General features: G+C 43.7%; 1 long non-coding RNA gene and 1 pseudogene across 2 annotated transcripts; both read left to right on the plus strand.

Moving 5' to 3' along the window:
- The first annotated feature begins 10,793 nt into the window (after positions 1–10,793).
- Positions 10,794–18,580, plus strand: LOC134033851 (prosaposin-like; annotated as a pseudogene).
- A 3-nt stretch (positions 18,581–18,583) lies between these two features.
- LOC134034024 (uncharacterized) lies at positions 18,584–19,585 on the plus strand. Of its 2 annotated transcripts, XR_009932185.1 has the most exons (4): positions 18,584–18,712; positions 18,901–19,011; positions 19,097–19,167; positions 19,250–19,585. It is a non-coding gene; the product is annotated as an uncharacterized LOC134034024 (long non-coding RNA). The 2 variants fall into 2 exon arrangements; XR_009932184.1 differs by lacking the exon at positions 19,250–19,585 and having other exon boundaries at positions 19,097–19,243.
- Positions 19,586–20,130: the final 545 nt, after the last annotated feature.

Here is a 20,130-nt window from a genome sequence, read left to right on the forward strand (position 1 = left end):
GTCAGATCGAATCAGAAACTGTTGAAGAATTTATTATGGACCTAAGACGTGTAATTTCGGTCAACTTTCAGAATCGCTAATACTAGATAGAATAGTGTAAGGGACAAAGCGCTCAGAGAAAAGCTACTGGGTGAGAATGATTTGACGTTGGAACAGGCCGTACAGATGTGTCAAGCCAGGGAAGTGACACAGAGCCGCATACGATCAATGGACATTGGTGTTGTGGGTGACACCGAGTGCAAAGTGGAGTATATGCGGCAATTGTGGAGGGGTGCACTTACCTCGTCAGTGTCCAGCATATGGAAAGGAGTGTCACCACTGTGGCATGAAAAATCACTTTGCACTCAAATGTGGGCAGCGAAGACAACAAAATACAGTGCATTACGTTAACGAGGAACAGGACAATAACGAGTTTGGTGAGGAGGCTTCAAGTGACCTTTTTGTGGGAACAGTAGCACTTGCAGGACCAGAAGAGGATTGGACTGGTACTTACAAAACGAATGGAACAGACATTGTGTTCAAACTAGACACAGGGGCACAGGTCAACATAATTCCTGAGTCTGACCTGTTACGCTTCCAGGTAAAACCACAAGTAAACCCAAAACATAGGTTAAGGTTATAATCATACAGTCGTGAAGAAATTGCCACTTTAGGGACATGCACATTAGTGATTCAGATTGATGATAGATCACATAACAGGGTTTTTCCTGCATAGAGAAAATTTTGGCGCGCGCCAAAGCCGTTTTCCCGAGCGCCAATGACAAATCCCGAGCACCAAAGGCAGAAAAAAGTCTGCGATAATTTTTTTTTTGAAAGTTGTGTTCATCACGCGTGCAATGCATGTCAGCGAATATGTTCTCAATAGTATGTTTCAAGTAGGCTACAGCCGAACCCTTGTTCTGTTTTGATCAATAGTAATCGAGTTGATAAGCGTGTCTTCTTGTCTGATCAATACGCAACTTTGAGGTGCGCGAATGGACAGAGCGGCCAGTAAACTGTCGTTCCGCTGCGAGGGCCAGCCCGACGTGCACGAATACACCTGTACAAATGCAAATTAAATTTCCACTCAAAATGCTGACAAAAGTTTGTTTTAGCCTACGATTTCCAACGCAGCCTCCATTGGTATTCTTAACCTGGAGTGATAATATATAGTGCAGTGTTTCCTCTATGGCTACATTTCTGCCGCCACGGTATCAGAAATCAGGCTGTACAACATTTTAGGCCGTCTATCAGCAGTGATTGTTAGAGAGCATGTCGGAGAATTGCACGGACACGCGCTTCACACCGCAGTTGAGATTGCGTGTGTGCGTCCTTGAGAACTGTAAGTCGTATAACTTATGTTGTCAGTTCATTGAAGCCTGTTATTGTATAAGTCTATAGTTTTTGCAAATTTAAATCAAGTTAACTGGTGATTTTCGTTGTTTGTATTCTTCCCCTGCTAGCTAAATTGTCTGTTGATTCGATAGCGATTGCTGCCCTTGCTCAGGTTTGTATTTTAGGTGCATTATTATGCTGAAGTAGTTTTAATTAATAAAAAGTGGGTTTATTGTTATCATTTGCTACAGAATGCTTAGCCTATCAAGATCAAATGAAGCAAGCAGTGTACATGCGTCAGAGTGGCCTACCTTAATCGATAGGCTAGGCTACTGACCATTTACAATAAGTTGTTACGTCAATTATTAATTGGCAGCATTTATGCCATTTAGAGCATACTTTATGAGTGTACGGTGTCTTTAAGTAGCCTAACTTTATTGCTTTAGGGGAAATAGGACGAAAATATGTGCAATATTACATTAGCTATTAGACTATTACAGGGGGGGGAGATGCAAAACACCTGGGAATAAATTGATTAGAAAAAAGAAGAAAAAAAAGAATACATATATTATTTTTTTTGGAGCACCGAAGACCCATTTTTACACAGGAAAAACCCTGCATAAGGTCCCTTTTGTAGTAGTTAAGGGTGAGAAACCACCCATCATTGGGTTAAAGTCATGTAATGAACTGGGTCTAGTGAAACTAATTCACACAGTGAATGGTGAAATACCTATGGTAGAGGATGGATATGCCGATGTGTTTCAGGGGATAGGAATACTCAAAGTGCAACACAAAATTGAGTTGGAACAGCCAAACAGGCCAGTGATCCATGCCACTAGAAATGTACCACTGTCATTAAGAGACAAGCTAAAAGCAGAGTTACATAGGCTGGAATCATTAGACATAGTAGAAAAAAGAGAAGAGCCTACTGAATGGGTACACTAATTAGTCATAGTAGAGAAGAAAGATGGCTCACTTAGGCTATGCATGGATCCCAAAGAACTAAATAAATATGTAAAAAGAGAACACTTCCAACTACCCACTAGGGGTGAGATCTTTGGGGACATAGCAGGGGCTAAATTCTTCTCTAAGCTTGATGCCTCCTCTGGGTTTTGGCAGATCCGTCTAGATAGGGAGAGTACAAGGCTTTGTACTTTCAACACTCCCTTTGGTAGGTAGTCGTTTAAGAGGCTACCAGAGTTAAAACTTAATGCTGATAAATGTGAATTCAGAAAAACAGAAATTACCTTCTTGGGTGAAAAATTTACGTGTGATGGTGTTCAGATAGATCAAAGCAAAGTAGCAGCAATTAAGAACATGCCACCTCCTACTGACAAAGAGGGTGTACAAAGGTTCTTAGGCATGGTTAACTATGTAGGTAAATTTGTGCCTAACCTGGCAACGCATACCACTCAGATGAGACAGCTGCTGTGCCAAACTTCCGAATGGCAATGGGACAGCAATCACCAGAAAGAGTGAGGAGCTCAAGGCACTAATCATGCATGCTCCAGTACTAAGGTTCTATGATGAGAAACACGTGACCAAAATCTCAGCGGATGCCTCTAAGGCAGGTGTGGGTGCGGTCCTTTTACAACAGTATGGAACCAGATGGCGCCCAGTTGCATATGTGTCAAGAGCACTGACAACATTTGAGTGTAACTATGCGCAGATTGAAAAAGAGGCATTAGCCCGGTCATACGCATGTGAGAAATTTCATGTATTCATCTACGGTAAAACAGTGTGGGCAGAAACAGATCATAAACCATTGGTAACTATAGACAATAAATGTCTAGCATTCACACCACCAAGGGTACAGAGGTTGTTCCTGAAACTTCAGAAATATGACTTGCAACTTGAATACCGACCAGGAAAACAATTGTTCGTAGAAGATACATTGTCTAGAGCTGTTGATAGTTCTGAACCAAACCACATGTATGAGCAACAAGAGACCATACATGTAAATCTTATCAGAAAGAGTTGCCCTGTATCAGATGAAATGTGGACTGTGATTTCACATGCTACTGCTGCAGATGTGTGTTTAAAAAAGGTCATTCAGGCCATAAAATGTGGTTGGTCAGTACAAGATATACCAAATCCATATGGCCAATACAGGGATGAATTATCTGAACTGGATGGAATCCTATTTAAGGGTTCAATAATTGTTATACCAACAGTGTTACAGAAAAACATGCTGATTAAAATACATGAGGGTCACCTAGGGATAGAAAAATGTAAACGGCTGGTGTTGTTCTGGCCAAAGATGAACGCAGATATAAAGCAAACAGTCAGAGCCTGTGAAACATGCCAGAAATACAGATCAAAACAGAGCAAAGAACCGTTGCTTGTTTTCCTGTTTCTCTTTATTGGGTGTGCTTTGCCTTCAGCAGGGCACAACCTTTGTTCTCTCACATATTTATTATTATTATTATTATTGTTTATTTTCGCGACCCTAAAACTCAGTCAATATTTGGCCTACATAGACAACCTAGGTGTCAAAAGTTTCGTCTTGGTAGCGATTGAGTTGTTTCTATTGGGATTTACGTGCTGTGCCCTACAGTCTCCCCTACAATGTGCCCACTAGGGCATACTTTCCCAAAGTGAGGCCGTGATGACACTAGGGTCGTCGTCCCATTCCCATTGTTACACTGGTGGGGCCCCATGCCGTGCAGTAGCAGCCTGTTGTGTATTCGGTCTATATTGTATAGCCTATTGTTCATTCATTACAATACCACCACGCCACCTAAGGGCGCTGTAGCCTATGTTATGTATGCTGTGTGTAATGCCATTGGACTTGAATGAAGAAGTGAGATCAAGTATGGACGTTGAACATACGGTGCACGTTCCTGCCTCGTTCTTATTTTACAATAGTAACCTACAATACTAGTACAAGTGCTTACAGCTAGGGATAGAACACAGCCCTTTGAATTTTTCCATCCCTGCCCTTCAAACAGCCAGTCTGCCCAGGCCCATCTGGACCTGTGGAGGCAGACTATGTTAATTGGAAATCTATCCATAGCCTAAATGTACACTACATTTAGGCTATAGGGCAGCTGTCCATACACTACCAGGCAGAATATTCATAATTGGATTTGAATTAAATGTGCATGTGTAATAGATCAAATGATATATTCTCATGCTACGCCATTTTAAATGAATGTTCTGCCAGGCAAAGTGTGCCACATTTTGGGTTACCTTCTGATCTGCGATGGAAGTCTATACAAAAATACTTATTTCAGTTAATCCCCATTTTAGTAATGGTCACCTTTCCCTTTTATTTTAAAGCTCAGCATTTAACCTATCAGTTACGAAATGTGTTTGCCAAAGTCATTTTGAAGTAATTTATAAATTTTGTTCAAGTGTGTGAAGACAAAAATGTTTTTAGCCTACATCAAGTCCAAACCACGACCTTCTGCAGTGCTTTGAATTCATACATAGCCATCCATCCATCATCTTCCGCTTGTCCGGGGGTCGGGCAGCAACCTAAGCAGGGAGGCCCAGACTTTCCTCTCCCCGGCCACTTCCACCAGCTCTTCCTGGGGGACCCCGAGGCGTTCCCAGGCCAGCCGAGAGACATAGTCCCTCCAGCGTGTCCTGGGTCTTCCCCGGGGCCTCTTCCCAGTGGGACGTGCCCAGAACACCTCACCAGGGAGGCGTCCAGGAGGCATCCTTATCAGATGCCCGAGCCACCTCAACTGGCCCCTCTCGACGCGGAGGAGCAGCGGTTCTACTCTGAGCCCCTCCCGGATGACCGAGCTTCTCACCCTATCTCTAAGGGAGAGCCCGGACACCCTGCGGAGAAAACTCATTTCGGCCGCTTGTATTCGCGATCTCGTTCTTTCGGTCACTACCCACAGTTCGTGACCATAGGTGAGGGTAGGAACGTAGATAGACTGGTAAATAGAGAGCTTCGCCTTTCGACTCAGCTCCTTCTTCACCACAACGGACCGATGCAGAGCCCGCATCACTGCGGACGCCGCACCGATCCGCCTGTCGATCTCGCGCTCCATCCTTCCCTCACTCGTGAACAAGACCCCGAGATACTTGAACTCCTCCGCTTGGGACAAGATCTCCTCCCCGACCCGGAGATTGCACTCCACCTTTTTCCGGTCGATAACCATGGCCTCAGATTTGGAGGTGCTGATTCCCATCCCAGCCGCTTCGCATTCGGTTGCGAACCGCTCCAGTGAGAGCTGGAGGTCACGGCCCGATGAAGCCAACAGGACCACATCATCCGCAAAAAGCAGCGACCCGATCCTGAGGTCCCCAAACCGGCCCCCCTCAACGCCCTGGCTGCGCCTAGAAATTCTGTCCATATAAGTTATGAACAGAATCGGTGACAAAGGGCAGCCCTGGCGGAGTCCAACCCTCACCGGGGAACAAGTTCGACTTACTACCGGCAATGCGAACCAAACTCTGGCACCGGTCGTACAGGGACCGAACAGCCCCGATCAGGGAGTCCGGTACCCCGTACTCCCGGAGCACCCCCCACATGAGCCCCCGAGGGACACGGTCGAACGCCTTTTCCAAATCCACAAAACATGTGTAGACTGGTTGGGCGAACTCCCATGCACCCTCCAGAACCCTGCCGAGGGTATAGAGCTGGTCCACAGTTCCACGGCCAGGACGAAAACCACATTGCTCCTCCTGAATCCAAGGTTCGACAATCCGACGGACCCTCCTCTCCAGCACCCCTGAATAGACTTTCCCAGGGAGGCTGAGGAGTGTGATCACCCTAAAGTTGGAGCACACCCTCCGGTCCCCCTTTTTAAAGAGGGGAACCACCACCCCGGTCTGCCAGTCCAGAGGCACTGTCCCTGATGTCCACGCGATGTTGCAGAGTCGTGCCAACCAAGACAGCCCTACAACATCCAGAGCCTTAAGGAACTCCGGGCGGACCTCATCCACCCCAGGGGCCTTGCCACCGTGGAGCTTTTCAACCACCTCGGCGACCTCAGCCCCAGAGATAGAAGGGCCCCCCCCAATGTCCCTAGACTCTGCCTCCACGTCGGAACATGTGTTGGTGGGATTAAGGAGGTCTTCAAAGTATTCCTTCCACCGATCCAGGACGTCCCCCATCGAGGTCAGCAGCGCACCATCCCCACCATATACAGCGTTGACAGTGCACTGCTTCCCCCTCCTGAGTCGCCGGATGGTGGTCCAGAACCTTTTCGAAGCCGTTCGGAAGTCATTCTCCATGGCCTCGCCGAACTCCTCCCACGCCCGGGCTTTTGCCTCCGCGACCGCCAAAGCCGCATTCCGCTTGGCCTGCCGGTACACATCAGCTGCCTCTGGAGTCCTACCAGCCAACAAAGTCCGATAGGCCTCCTTCTTCAGCTTGACGGCTTCCCTCACCTCCGGCGTCCACCACCGAGTCCGAGGGTTACCGCCGCGACATGCACCGACCGCCTTGCGTCCGCAGCTCCGGTCAGCCGCCTCAACAATGGAGGCCCGGAACATGGCCCATTCGGACTCAATGTCCCCGGCCTCCCCCGAGACATGGTCGAAGCTCTCCCGGAGGTGGGAGTTGAAGGATCTGAGGCCGAGTGTCCAAGACATTCGGCCTCAGATCCGACGACACGACTACAAAGTCTATCATCGAACTGAGACCTCGGGTGTCCTGGTGCCAAGTGCACATATGAACACCCTTATGCTTGAACATGGTGTTCGTTATGGACAAGCCGTGTCTAGCACAGAAGTCCAACAACAAAACACCGCTCGGGTTCAGATTGGGGGGGCCGTTCCTCCCAATCACGCCCCTCCAGGTCTCACTGTCATTGCCCACATGAGCATTGAAGTCCCCCAGGAGGACGAAGGAATCTCCGGGAGGAGCGCTTTCCAGCACCCCTCCCAGAGACTCCAAAAAGGGTGGGTACTCTGCACTGCCATTTGGTGCATAAGCACAAACAACAGTGAGGACCCGTCCCCCCACCCGAAGGCGGAGGGAGGCTACCCTCTCGTCCACCGGGGTGAACCCCAACGTACAGGCGCCGAACCGAGGGGAAACAAGTATTCCCACCCCAGCTCGACGCTTCTCACCGAGGGCAACTCCAGAGTGGAAGAGAGTCCAGCCCCTCTCAAGGAGACTGGTTCCGGAGCCGATGCTGTGCGTCGAGGCGAGGCCGACTATATCTAGCCGGAACTTCTCTACCTCGCGCACCAGCTCCGGCTCCTTTCCCGCCAGCGAGGTGACGTTCCACGTCCCTAGAGCTAGCTTCTGCAGCCGAGGATCGGACCGCCAAGGCCCCCGCCTTCGGCCGCCGCCCGTCTCGCACTGCACCCGACCCCCATGACCCCTCCTGCGGATGGTGAGCCCACTGGAAGGGGGTCCCACGTTGTCTCTTCGGGCTGTGCCCGACCGGGCCCCATGGGAAAAGGCCCGGCCACCAGGCGCTCGCCATCGAGCCCCACCCCCGGGCCTGGCTCCAGGGGGGGGCCCCGGTGACCCGCTTCCGGGCAGGGGCAACTGAGAACCATTGTTCGTTTTCTTCATGGTAGTTTTTGAGCCACGCTTTGTCTGATCCTTCGCCTGGAACCTGTTTGCCTTGGGTGACCCTACCAGGGGCATAAAGCCCCCGACAACATAGCTTCCAGGATCATTAGGACACGCAAACCCCTCCACCGCGGTAAGGTGGTGACTCAGGGAGGGGATTCATTCATACATATCCTACATTCAAATAACATTTTCACTTGCTGCCACGTTCTTTTTTTTGGCTATTATTCTCAACCTCCTGCTGAGAATATAGGCCAGTGAACGGTTTCAGACACCTCATCAAATTATGCTAATTATCAGTAAATGCATTACTTATGTTAATAAGTAGTCTAGGTAGGCCTACAATTTACGCATTTAAAGAGTCAGCAATGTTTTGACAAGTTGTCTCCCTCGCCGTGTTAACTGTGGCAATATTGCCCTTTTTGGGGATAACTCCAAAAGACTCAATCAATTTACGCTGCTGAAAATAACACCACTCTGATGGTTTACGCTCTGCTTTTTGCAACATAACTTTTTTTTCGACAATTGCCTGATCTGGACTGCTTCTGTTCTCTGTGTGCGCACACAATCGAAGCTTATTGAGGTATAGCTTAAATTTGCGTTGCTTGTTAGTGGAACGGAAACGCCTTGAGGCTTAAATCTAAATTGACATTTACCTAAGCAAGGCTTTTTCGTGTAAGCGCGTTTTTTGTTAGCGACGTTGATGGAATACCCCCCTGGACTCCCCAGCATCCGACACCAGGATCCTCTTTGTGGACTTCAGCTCTGCCTTCAACACCATCATCCCCGCCCTGCTTCAGGACAAGCTCTCCCAGCTGAACGTGTCCGAATACACCCGCAGGTGGATCACAGACTTCCTGTCTGACAGAAAGCAGTGCGTTAAACTGGAAACACACGTCTCTGACTCCCGCTCCATCAGCACCGGATCTGCTCAGGGCTGCGTCCTTTCCTCACTTTGCGGTTGACACCACCCTCATTGGGCTCATCTCTGACGGGGATGAGTCTGATTACAGGTGGGAAGCTGACAACCTGGGGTGCGTTTCCCGAAAGCGTCGTAAGCCTAAATTGATCGTAGAATCCATCGTAGGACGAATCTTAGTTTTACGGGCCGTTCCTAAAGACATCGTAGCTAAAGTGTCTCTTGAAAATTCGTAACTCTTGAAAGTGCATAGATTAGCCTACTCCTTACGAGCATGTTTGGGAAACGCACGTAAGAAATATCGATGGTTTCGTTTTTTGCTCGATCGTTGCTACGATCCATCGTTATCGGGAAACGCAGCCCTGGTGACCTGGTGCAGCCAGAACAACTTACAGCTCAATGCTCTTAAGACAGTGGAGATGGTTGTGGAAAGAACACAGCCCCACTCACCCCCATCACCCTGGGTGGCTCCCCAGTCAACACTGTGGAGTCCTTCCGCTTCCTGGGCACTATCCTCTCCCAGGACCTCAAATGGGAACTGAACATCAACTCCCTCACCAAGAAAGCACAACAGAAGATGTACTTCCTACGGCAGCTGAAGAAATTCAACCTGCCAAAGACAATGATGGTGCACTTCTACACAGCCATCATTGAGTCCATCCTCACCTCCTCCATCACCATCTGGTACGCTGCTGCCACTGCCAAGGATAAGAGCTTAAGACTTACATGGTGCAGGTTTCTGTCACCATCTGGTTTTTGCCGTGCTCCATGAGCTAGCATGAATCACTTTAACTGTAGCCTTGGTAATGTGTTATAGTTTTAGCTTTGGCCACCACTGACTCAATTTGTCCAGCAATACTAATCGCTTTTTGCAATGTAAGGTCAGTTTCTAGCAGTGAATATTCCTGAATGCGTGGAGTGCATGTTTTCTCCACAGTCTGATCTCTGATCATGTAATCCATCTGTGTCCCAAAATCACAGTTCACGAGTAGTAACTTTGACAGCTTTGATCGAGGATGTCTTAAAGTTGAACACCTACCACAAGGACAAATAGGTAAAAGGGTGATATAATATAAAAAACTGCACACAATCAGGAAACCATTTGTGAAGTGGAATTGAATACTCATTTATTATGAATATTGACAGGTCTGTTCTTCAAATTTTTAAAATAATTTTATGCTGTCCTTTTTAACCATCACTGACTGTCCCATTTTTACCTGAACATTTCATCGGAGTAAGGTAGGGCTTCTTGGGGTGTTTGAATGTACAAATCTTCTAAAGTATTTAACTTGCCATATGTTTTCCTTCATGGTAATATAGCAGAGATCCATAGCAATTTCAACAAAAATCAGTTTAGGTAAGAGTTTTGACCATTCTAGTGATTAGTGGAAAAACCAGAATTCCCCCTTGAGTAATGAACAATTTAAAAAATAATCAGTCTATGTAGTCTTCCGAGTTTTTGGTTTTCTTGGTAATGGCACATTCAGTTTCTGAAGGAAAATGTGCGCAAAGCATTCAATGCAGTCTCATAATGTTCATCAACCACTGTAACTGTGTTTTCTCTTTTAGGGTAGTGCCATCACATAGTTATCAAACATGAAAGTCCATGCAGTAAATTTAATATACGGCTCACCCGGAGTTTCTAGAAATGCAGGAGGCGGTGAGAGAGAAAGTAGGGCCATCCAAGTTGCCAATATGTAATGCATTTAATCCGACATAAAACTTCAGGACTCGTGTAATCCTCTTCATCCTCTTAATTCATACACCGCGGCAAACTCAACTCTTGCTCGTGCCTTCTACATTTTTTACAAAGCGGCATCTAGCATTTGCACATATTCTCAATACACAACACACAACTGATTCCATTCAAGGCATCTTCATCATTTTATCAATAGCTCACTCACTCTGTGCTAAGTAATTGCAGAAAATATAGTTAGACATCCTACCTCAAATGCAAATATAAACGTGTGTGGAGCCCTATTTTTCTGGAATGTATCAGTTCTGCAATGTTAAAGTGAAGTGAACACATTTCTAATCAAGCTGAGTGTTTTTTGTCAAGCTGTAGCTGGGGACGGCTTTCTATGACAGGCGGATACTGTATAAAAGTAGTCATACACCTACCCTGCACCTTAGATCTGTCTCACCAGGCACACAACCAACTCATCATGGCTTTCTTTAAGATCACTTTGCCTGTCTTCATTGCCCACCAGAGCTCTGGTAAGAACATTTTAGGATGTTTCAATCAACTGATTGGTACACACTAAGAACACTGTTTTATTCATTGTTATTTAATTGTATATTGATAGTATTCATTGATATATTATGGATTCAAGTTTAAATGTGGTGGAACAAGCAACGAAAATGTTCCCAATTGCCACTTTCTACCAGCTCTTGCCAGGGTTATTGATGCTGAAGGAAACAGAAATGTGTGGGACAACCTGACAGTAAGTGTCTTGTTCCTTGCTACTTACCTTACAGTAGTTGGTTAGTACTTCTTCCATTTACGGCAACTTATATTTTATTTCATTGTATATTTAATTCAATTCTAATCCCACTTAGTACTGCTAGTTTATGTACCCTTAGTATAGATAGTCCACATATTTCAATTTTAGGTCCCTATATGTTTATTGTATGCACCTTCCTGTCAAAGCAAATTCCTTGTCTGTGCAAACTGTCATGGCGAATAAATCCCATTCTGATTCTGATTCTGATGCAAACATTTTAATTGAATAGTGGATATGTTTTTATTTAACAAATGATGTAAACCAACAATACAGTCAAAAATATTAAATGGCTTTCATATCCATGATATTAGTGTACAATTTGAGCTAGTACAAAGGCAAAATGTTTTGCCATTTAATGTCACTAAAAAGTAATAAGAACATACATTTCACTTCTCTTTTTTTGGAAAGGTGTGGGTTTAACTGAGTTATGTATAACCGTAGCCTTCCTCTTTCCCTGGTAGAATGGTTTGTTAATAGAAAAAAACACATGACTCTTAAAAACCTTTAGTTTTTTGTGCCTCAGTCTTGGTCCAACTCAACCATTTTTATCAGTGTCACTTATTTTTTCAGACAGGGGACACCTGCCAGGACTGTACCCAAATATTTGAACTTCTTCTTGATATGTTCTCCAACAGAGACCTTCAGGTGAAAACAATTAAAGCTGCTAAAACAAATTTCTCAGGCCTACTTAGGGATGCAGTGTTCAAGATAACTGTTGATATATGTATATCCCTTTTTAAGGTATGGGTAATCTCTTTTCAGATATCTGTAGTAAAAACATCTGTTCCTAAGACTTTTAATTTGTGAGAAGGTTGCTCTGTTTTTAGCTACTCCTGACATTACACTCTAGCTATCAGTTCCATATCGTTGAGGTGAGATGGGAAAGACTTCCTGTTTTCTATCTTACAGTATAAAAATAAACCACAGATGTAGCACCTATAGAGCATCTACCAACCAGTTCCCCTTTAAACAGCTCCAATCCAGGGCCGGCCTGACCCAATAAACAAACTAAACATTTGTTTAGGGCCCCGCGATTGGTTCGGGGCACCGAACCAATTGCAGGGCCCCGAAATTCAAATAAAATAAATGTATTGCCAATCAAAGGGCCCCCTACACTATTTTTGTTTAGGGTCCCCAAAACCCTAGAGCCGGCCCTGCTCCAGTCACATCGCTCTTGCCTCTTCTTCATGCAGGAAAAGATCAAAGAAAGTCTGGAGGAGCTGTGTGAACGTCTGCCAGGACCAGGAGCCTCTAAAATCTGCAAAAATCAGATTGACAAGAACCTTCCCATGGCAATTGCTTTCTTGACTTCCACTGTTGTATGTATTATTTCCCTTTTTATATTTAGCAGCAATAATTATTGATGTTTTTATACTTGTCATTGATGTAAATTGGGGGATGAACTAGAAGTGAATTGTGGAGTCAATCATCAAGTCCCTCCCCTACTCTACAGAAACCAGGTCAGGTTTGCAATATGTTGGGACTCTGTGGCACCCAGTCAGATATATCGCAACAGAACCTGCTGATAAGTCACATTCGAGAAGATATGAGGGCAGCCATGATAGTTTCAGAGGTGAGGCATTAAGGCAGTAAGACTTGATACTGTTTCACACCCTCGGTGTTTCCTTGTCAGCCCTTGGCTCTCCCTCACTCCCTTTACCCTCCCCTCTACTGTGGTCGCTTTACCAGGTGCAATCTACTCAAGAGTGTACCTTCTGCATTTATATAGTAAAAACGGTTTAGCGCCTGCTGCCCAAAGAAAGAACTGAGGTAAGAAATACGCAAAATCACTTTATAGACACACATGCACATTTCAACCTTTCTACTCTGCTCATCTCTTTCTTTCTTGGCAGAGTGCTGTGATTGACTTGCTCGGAAGAGTGTGTGGCATTCTTCCTGCCTCTGTCAAGGACCAGTGTGAGGGTCTGATTGAGAAATACGGTAAGAAGTTGCTGGACTTGCTCCTAAGCTATGCCACCCCTCAGGCCATCTGCTCCATCATCCACATGTGCAAGGGCCAGGAGACTCAGATGTTCGTGGGTGAGACACAACTTCTCAGTAGCCCACATTTACAGTCTTCCAATACTGATCAGTTTCATACATATATATAGTAAGGCTGGGAATCTATAAAAAAAATGTTTTCGCACAATATGCTGTGAGTAATCGCAATTAATCACATTTTCCCCGAGTTTGTTATCATCATGTAAAACACTGAATTAAATCAATTAGCACATGTATATTTTAAATAGAACATTTTATGACATCTCGTGAACTGTAAACAGTCTCCCCTGGGAACTACAGAATAGTCATTCCCATCAAATATATGCAGCAACTTTATAAACAACAAAGTGTTTATGTGCACGTTGAATATTTAAAGTTTAAACCCTGAAGGTTATCAAAATTACTGGACAGGGCTCTACGCTAACTTTTTTTTGCTGGAGCACATGTGCCCCCAAGTGAAAAACTAGGGGCACAGACAAAGATTTAGGGCACAGTCAGTTTCTGTTTTTAAAAACTTTAAACATTGCATCATTATTAGACTATTGAATAAATTACACAAAAATGACCGGAAACGGGATTGGTGACTTATTTATTCATTACATAGTCATTTATTACTTTTTTTGTACTCATTGTAACATTGTTTCAAACTGACTGGCTTGGCCAAGCTTTGTAGCATGGGAGTCTTGATCTTTTTCCAGCTGACTGCCAGTTTTCAGCACATTTAGTGGCATCAAACATTTCCGGGGAGGGCGCCTCTGTACTGATCCGAATGAGGTCCTCTGTGGTGGATGGGTTCAAACTACTCATTAATGGGAAATTTAGTTTTTATGTTGTATTCGGACCGGTGTTCATGTAGGGTCGCAACTGCGCTCTTGGTTTTCAGCATGGCTTGTGGTAGGACAGAAGGGGATTCAGTTGGGGGGTTAATTTTGTTGACGGAAGCATTGTTTAAGTTTCTATTGTTAAACTCGTGTTTATTTTGGTATGTGTCGGGTTGGACGTTAGTGTAGGGCTGTTTTGGCAGCCCCTTTGTCACTGGTCACCCAGACACTCGTCTGGGACAGTCGTTGATTTGCATGAATGCTAAAATGACAATCACACCTTCATGACACACCTCTGGAAAGGTGGTCTCAACAGTTGAAGAGGAAGGTGGACCGAGGAAGACTCTGAAATTATCATTAAAAGTTGTGTTCTTGTAAATATTGTTCTAAACAGCTTTTAATGTCATGTTTGATATGATTTTGTTTCTTATTTTATGTATTACATTCTAGAAATAATTGTATTGCTGTAACATGTACATTTACAAGGTTTACAGAGTTTGTGCTTGCAGCAGACCAACATGTGTTTAACATATTCCCTTGTCTTGCAAGGGCACCACTTGGTCTACTGCAGCCTTGATTAATGATCCAATTTGAATTTGTAGGCGTTAGACAACTTTTCAGTCATATGACCGGTGTCCCCATTTTAGTCAGGTTTGGGTGTATATAGGAAGACGTTTTTACCACTAACTTTGAGTTCTGTTTACGATACAGCTCCGGTGCGTTAGGTGCCTAGTCTTCGTTGTGAATACCTTTGTTAACCATTGCTCTGAAGGTATGGTTTGTATTTGATATTTCATTATCATTGTATTGATTATCTTACTATTTAGATAATAAACTATTATTGTGCATTTGAAGTTACTTGTTCTCCTTGAAACGTATCTATCACGCTACGGCGGTGAAAACTTTGATCTAGTCTGGTTGATGCGGCTAATACTGATTATAAACATAGACTTTTGAAGTAGGTTTTAACTTAAGGCCTCTGAGTCACTCTCTGAAGTGTGGGAGATGGGTATGGAGATCTTTCAAAGGGCCATTCACAGCTACATCACTTCCGATTTTACCCAGACAGATAGTCACATGGCCCCCTGGAGTAGAACCAGGACTAAATTGTACAACACGAATTTGCTGTAAGTCAGGCTCCACCCATCCTCCTACCCAGAGCTCTATAGGACACATACCAGTAAATGATATGGTGTTTAATCACACCACTTGGTTTAAAATAACCATTGAAAAAGATGCCACCATAGGCAAATTGGACACTATGTATTCGCAAAATAACAATGGCTCAGATCCTAAGAAGTGTTACAACACCCCAGATCTCAGCTAAGCCATGTACAAGTGTACACACATAGAACCATATAATAGAACACATTTTGGATACACGTCCTTCTTGTTTGACCTTTCTTCCCCAGCAGAAGACTTCACAGAACCCAAACCCTTTGTTTGGACAAAACGACGAGAAGGTATGTACTGTGTTGGTTTGTGCGCCACAAATCCTACACTTTGGACAAATTAAAAAAATTGTACTTGGTCACCTACACAGTGTTTTAACTTATCTACATGTGTTTACCACAAGCCAACACAGTGCCCTAAAACCTATCCTGTCCCCAAGGGGGGGCTTATTAAAGGGAACATCAACAAGACCCTTTTGCATGATGTTAATTTGATAATGGTGCATGTTTCTTATAACATTTCTAATGTTTTATCTGCATATTTGTCACACTGCACCCCACACGACACTACATTTGCATGGCTTAAGTCACGTATTGATGACCTAGTATCTGATTACAAGGACAGGCTAGCTGTCCAGTCCCCAGCTTCACAAACACGCTCTAAGCGTGACTTATTTGCTGATGTAACAGGTCTTTTTGGCACTGGTAATTCTTTAGCCAACACCTATCAGATAACTAGACAATCACAATACAGCACATGGCTTGCGAATCAAATTGCCACAGGTTTCCAACATATCACAAGTGGCAGTGATAACATAATTAAGGCAGTTAGCTCCGAAGCCAAGGCTCTATTAACGCTTAGTCATATGATGTTTAATCAGACACACAATCTAGAGTCTGAATTAGCATGTAGAAGTTATGCTCAGGATTTGTATGCTGCTGCACGTCAGGAGATTCTTGATCTTAGACTTCGCAAAACTCCTCGTCATGCTTTAACTGACCTTGTTTCCTTGTTAGACCTGAACAGGTGGTTCAACTCCACCAACATGAAAAATATCCATTACGCTGAGTTATTGTCCACTATAATGATGTATGACAATAATGAATGTGAAGGTTGTATTGGTTTTTATGTGACTTTTCCATTTATACACCCCAACCAAGTTTTTCCAAATTCCACTACCATACGCTCCCTGGGCGTCATTGTTAAAGACCAAATTATTAAGTGGGACCCTATTACCGGCTATATGACTGTTAAGAGAAATGACGATTTATTTACCACTCGTTCTTGCTGTCATGAGACTTCAAGTTATGTTATTTGTACATGTAACACATTACAGCCTGTGTCCTTTAATGACACAAAATTGATCAATGTTAATTCACTTCATGGTTATTCTGATTCTATTCAAGTGTCCCACACACAGTGGTGCGTGGTCAGTGAAATGACTTCCTTCTCATACGGAGGTCTAACCTGCCCAGCTAACCACACCTTCTGCCTGGAGGTGAGGGATGACACAGGGATGACTCAGCAAGCCTACACCTGGTGGGACTGGGTGTTCCGTGGGTGTGTCATCGCCAGCCTCCTCATTTTAGCTGTCACCCTGTTCCAGTGTTGCTATTTCAAGCATCTCATCAATTCTCTCCGAACAGCCATGGTCACTACTTTAATTCCTGTTCCCCTGAACCTTTCTGTGTTCCATGGGAACAAAAGGGGGAAACTGTAGGGCTGTTTTGGCAGCCCCTTTGTCACTGGTCACCCAGACACTCGTCTGGGACAGTCGTTGATTTGCATGAATGCTAAAATGACAATCACACCTTCATGACACACCTCTGGAAAGGTGGTCTCAACAGTTGAAGAGGAAGGTGGACCGAGGAAGACTCTGAAATTATCATTAAAAGTTGTGTTCTTGTAAATATTGTTCTAAACAGCTTTTAATGTCATGTTTGATATGATTTTGTTTCTTATTTTATGTATTACATTCTAGAAATAATTGTATTGCTGTAACATGTACATTTACAAGGTTTACAGAGTTTGTGCTTGCAGCAGACCAACATGTGTTTAACATATTCCCTTGTCTTGCAAGGGCACCACTTGGTCTACTGCAGCCTTGATTAATGATCCAATTTGAATTTGTATGCGTTAGACAACTTTTCAGTCATATGACTGGTGTCCCCATTTTAGTCAGGTTTGGGTGTATATAGGAAGACGTTTTTACCACTAACTTTGAGTTCTGTTTACGATACAGCTCCGGTACGTTAGGTGCCTAGTCTTCGTTGTGAATACCTTTGTTAACCATTGCTCTGAAGGTATGGTTTGTATTTGATATTTCATTATCATTGTATTGATTATCTTACTATTTAGATAATAAACTATTATTGTGCATTTGAAGTTACTTGTTCTCCTTGAAACGTATCTATCACGCTACGGCGGTGAAAACTTTGATCTAGTCTGGTTGATGCGGCTAATACTGATTATAAACATAGACTTTTGAAGTAGGTTTTAACTTAAGGCCTCGGAGTCACTTACGGTGGATCTCCACGCTCCGAAGGAATTTACCGGAGCCTCTGAGTGATTGGTTTACATACTAGGTCTACTATGGTTAAATCCATATTATAGTAATGATAAACGACTGATTAGTGAACACGCATACTTTAGGGTCGATGCTCTGATCAAGCAGACAATTTTTACCTACGCCAGAGTTTCATGCCATTAACTGTTTAGCGCTCAAGGTTACAGGTAACGCACTTGTGCACATTTCTAAAATTGGAGTCAGATATTAACGAGTCAATTATCTCCCTGAACATCTAACCACAATTGAATTGGGTTTCCCAAGTCGGGGACAAACACCAAGCGTCTCCGGCCTTACGAGATCTTCCCCAACCTACATTAGTTTGCTTAGTTCTATTGTTCACACTGAATGGGAAGGTTAGCTAGCTAGATCGCTAGCCAGGCTGTTACAGCACAGGACAGATTCAGTAGGCTATTGCAGGACGCAGCCTGTGAGGTTTATCCGAGTCACGATTATAAGTAGTTGAAATCATGGTTTGAGCATTTTCGGGTTCCATAGACGCAAAAATGGTCTTGCGTTAATTGCGCTAAATTATTTTTTACGCTTTAAACATTTCAAATGAATTGCTAAGATTAACACGTTAACTTTCCCAGCCCTAATATATAGTATTAAGCCTGAACCAACATCTCATCATAATTATTTGATTGTTCTTGTAACCCCATCTTTCTCTGACAGAGAGCGGTCTTGTCTCTGACTGCGACTCTTGTGTGATCCTGGCTGTTCTGAGTCGCCTTAACTTGGGTTCCAATGCCACAGAGATACAGACATCATCTCCGAGCCAAAGAAAGTTAAAGGAAGAAAGGAAGGATGTGATTTAAATTCAGCTATTGTCTCTCTTTACAGTGTGACAGCTTTACCAAGTACCATGGGGAACAACTGAAGGGGTTTTTGGGTAAAAAGGGTCCTCCCCTTGATGTGTGTGAGGTATGTCACGTTTGAATAATTTACTGTCCATTCCATGTCTACAGACTTTAAAATGTGGTGGTAGCTGTGGAAGAAAAGGGGAGGGGGGGGGTCATAGTTTGTTTGTCTGTGTGAAGGGGTGTAAGAGCTGAGAAGGGCAAGATATTGTTGGTTGGTGATCCTAACTTGATTTTGCTGCTGCTTCCCAGAAAGTGGGCCTGTGTGGAGGAATGGGCGGGCCAGCAGGGCAAGAAGGAAACCCCTGCACTGTGGGTAGCAGCTACACGTGCAGAGATCTGAAGACTGCTCTGGAATGTGGGGTAAAGACAACAGTGGTTTTAATTACGTAGTATAATACCTAAATGACTTAACGGTCTGACTGTTCTTTTTTGTCGTTTTTTGTAGACAGTGCCCTTTTGCCAGGAACATATTTGGGAATAGAGATTTTGCTCAATACCCCTCTCTCAAATGGAATGGTAGGTGGAATGTATTAGGAAACTAACATATATAGACATTACAAATGGCTAAGAAATAATCTTCAAACTTTTTTTCTTCAAGAGAGCCTGAGGTATTTGCTACCACTGATGACCCTCATTTCAACATCCAATTGCAAATATGACCCAGTCGAAATTTCTCAAACTATGTTTGTCTGTCAGATAGTATGATCTGCACACATTGGAGTTAGCTGATTGCATTGTCACTGTTTTTGTTTGCCTCTGTGCCTTTTTTGAAACTTTCAGAATAGGGCTATGATTGTTTTTCATCAGATTTCTTTCTAGTACATTCTAGACATATACTGTACTTTGAAAGTATTGTTTTAGCATAAACATTTTTATTTATGCATTTAGATATAGAACAATTTGATCACCAGCTCTTTCAATAAACAAATTATGCACAACTGCTTATTTTCTTTGTCACTTGGATTATTTGTTTCCAGAGAAGCGGACACTCAATACACACCACGCTGAGCCGTCAGTCGACATCATTTACTCCTTTTAGAGACAATAAACTTAGATTTCTTCCAACACTACTATCACCCATCACACCAATGAAAGTGAGTTTCTAAACACATTCAAATATATATATATATATATAATATATATATATATATATTATATACTGAACACTGGAACCTTTGGTATGGAATTTTTATTCAAACAAATGTGTTTGCAGACCAGAAACGGTATTATTCCTCCAGAGATGGAACTTCAGAGACAGAGATCATGGTTTTATGACTTACAGTTGAACATAGGTGAGAGGATGGGAAAAGAAGAAGGGCAAAGGAGTGGACAAACCAATAGAAAAGACACTCCACTAATTTAGTAACTAGAATGACTGACAAAACCGAATTTGATTAAACAAATATATAAAAATGAAGCCTTCCATACAAACCTACAGAGAAGCACATAAACAAGGTTGGTTTCTCTGTACAACACCAG

This window comes from Osmerus eperlanus, chromosome 14 (assembly GCF_963692335.1).
Source record: "Osmerus eperlanus chromosome 14, fOsmEpe2.1, whole genome shotgun sequence".
Lineage (NCBI taxonomy): Eukaryota > Metazoa > Chordata > Actinopteri > Osmeriformes > Osmeridae > Osmerus > Osmerus eperlanus.